At 32.5% G+C, this 2,882-nt stretch overlaps 1 long non-coding RNA gene across 1 annotated transcript; it reads right to left on the bottom strand.

Moving 5' to 3' along the window:
* Positions 1 to 393: 393 nt before the first annotated feature.
* Positions 394 to 2,406, bottom strand: LOC114181586. Its single transcript, XR_003603855.1, has 4 exons — positions 2,153 to 2,406; positions 1,915 to 1,994; positions 680 to 1,266; positions 394 to 509 (listed from the first exon to the last, which is right to left on the bottom strand). It is a non-coding gene; the product is annotated as an uncharacterized LOC114181586 (long non-coding RNA).
* Between the last annotated feature and the right edge of the window lie 476 nt (positions 2,407 to 2,882).

Raw genomic sequence — 2,882 nt, 5'->3', positions numbered from 1 at the left:
AATATGGCGGTTTAAGATGAACCGCCGCAGTAACCGTCATTTTATACTATGTATACAATGACGATTTAAAGAGGTAAACAACGTCAATTAAAACTGACGTAGTATTTTTAATAGAAAACAAATTCAATGAAAAAAATGACACTTAAAACTGACATTATTAATAGAAAACATAATTTTAATATTTAATTATTTATTTTTTTATTATTTATTATTTTTCACATGTATTTATACTTTCATAATTTAATAAAATTTATTTTTATGATAGTATAAAATATATAAAAAATTATAACACTATAAAAAAAGAAATTAATAGACTAAATTATTTTATTATCAACATAACATAATTACACCAAAGTACCAAAATATTCAATTATCCAAAAAAAAAGACAACATTAAAATTTCATAAGACAATTATAAAACTTGCACGGCTAATTCTAAGTTGTTTTGCTTCCACCACTTGAACTTAGTATATAGTATGGAGATGGCACACCGCTACCAACATTCGGTGCCTACAATAAAAAAAGAATATAAGTATATATGAATAAGTGAAATTCAAATAAATAAAGAGATCCTTACAAGGAGAAAGGTGTTCTATCCTCTAAACAATAAAATGAAATAATTAATTAAAATAATTAGTAAACCAAAAAATATAAAATAAAAGAGAAAACACACCCTTTACCTTCCTTTGGGGCTAATAAGATATTCTCAACCAATGTAACATGAGTTCTAGAAATTTGCGGCTTAACTTCTTCAAGTAACAATACTTTCTCCAAATGCCAACACCTTGCTCAAAATTCACCGTGTTTCGCCCTTTTTACCAGTTTTAGAATTTTGAAGAATCCATAGATACCTCAGGCTGGAACTAAGCACGTCACCACGAGCCATAGCTTTTGCTTGGGCTATTCTCTGTTTGAATGTATGAATCATCTCCTCAACCTATATAACAAAAAAAGTTCAGAATTATGTGTGACTTCCCCTTCAAAAATGGCAAAGCTAATGAAAATGGGTTGAAATAGATATAAAACATGTAACACAAATCGAAGGAAAAAGTTTTATAAATTAGTGTATGCGCTTAACTTTTATTAGATGCATTTTCCAAATAAAAAGGCATCCCTGCCTTGGCCGTGGCTACACCTAGATGAAGGTAACCAATGAATCATTATGAAGAAATGGATCATGCATTATTAACGAGCCCACTCCACAGTTGTCTTGTGCATGCCATTGCCTTCACTTTTGGAAAAAAGCTTATAAACGATTCTGTGGCAGCTGCACAACAAATAAAAAAACCATCAAAACAATTATACTATATAGAATTATGATTGATTGAAAAAATGGCAACACCAAGAGCCGTATTCTTTTGGCTTTTTTTCTTTTCTTAAAGCATCACCGTCATGGTTTTTATTTGCTTTGTTTATTTAGTATATAACCTCCTTTCACATTGCACAAAGACAAATGCACCAATCTATATTGGTTCCCTTATTTTGCTCCAGAAAGGATATCTAAGTAATGAGCACCAATTCCACCTATATAACTGCTACCACCACCCAGGCCCCTACTTAAATACACTAACGAGTATGAGCTGCCACCAACCTACAGCGTGGGAAAAAACAATAAAAGAATCACATCTAGAGCACCTAATAGAATTTAACATTATGAAGTGAAATACAAAAGTTTAAATATATTATCATTTCGATGATTTGAAGTATATGGACATGACGAACATCAGAGTGTTAATGCCTGAGACAACATAAAACTCGTCAACTTCGTTTTCCCAATACTAATTTGCACCTTCCAACTCTCTATATCCTGTTAACTTTAACAAGGAACACATCCTGACTTCATCAATATCCACAATCGCACTAGCCTTAAAATTATATGTTGAAATAATAACTATAACAAGTAAGATAAAAATACCTTGGGGATGGTGAAGCTCTCTTTAACTGAGGGGAGGAGACCGACCATGCCTAGCAATCGTTACTGCTGCTTCAGCGAGACTGTATGATAAAAAAATTAAAAAAGTAACATTATATCACAGCACACAACTCATAAAACACAAAAAGAAAAAAGAAAACCTAAGAGACCCTTAACCCCACAAAATCAAGATTTATAGAATCACCACAAGCACATTGCAAAGAGGAAGGAGGAAACCCACTATAAACCCTAGCTCCTCTGAACCAATCTTGTCAAGTCTGATGGCAAAGCGTTTAGCCTTTGAGGGCCTTTTGCACCATCACAATTTTGGTGTCGAAAGCGTCACCTTCTGCGCAACACGACTTTTCCCGATTAAGCCAACAACGAAATCACTTTCATGAATAGGAAGAACTTGTTGGCAAGGGAATGGTGAGAGTGGGAGCAGAGAGTGAAGGAAAGGAGAAGCCCTTCATTTCAAGACCCTAAATTAAACCCTAAGTGGTAAAGAGAATGATAGAGGGTAATGGGCGAAATTTGAAAATAAGGGCCTGCGAAAGTTAAAAAATATCAAGTGAGAGGGAAAGTGAAAACAGAGAAAAAGTAAAAATAAAATATTGAGATATATTGAAAAAATGGCAATTAAAAACGTCATATTTTGTGTCTAAAATATGACAGTTTAAAAAATGGCAATTAAAACAGTCATATTTTATATGTAAAATATGACAGTTCTCTAAATGTCGTATTATACGGTAAAAAGCGGTAGTTTTAAACAACCGTCACATTAAAAACGTCACAATTTACATGTTTTTTTGTAGTGAGAGAAATAATACAATGAAAAACTAAGGCACAAAATGCAAACGTTCTGTAAAAGAGAAAATTAAGAACACATATGACGACACTTCTACGTTAAACTGTCGTTATAGATCCCCGTTTGAAAAATGATAACAATTCTACACTTAATCATCATTAAA

Source organism: Vigna unguiculata, chromosome 4 (assembly GCF_004118075.2).
Source record: "Vigna unguiculata cultivar IT97K-499-35 chromosome 4, ASM411807v1, whole genome shotgun sequence".
Classification (NCBI taxonomy): domain Eukaryota; kingdom Viridiplantae; phylum Streptophyta; class Magnoliopsida; order Fabales; family Fabaceae; genus Vigna; species Vigna unguiculata.
This window is presented reverse-complemented; position numbering and strand designations above follow the sequence as displayed.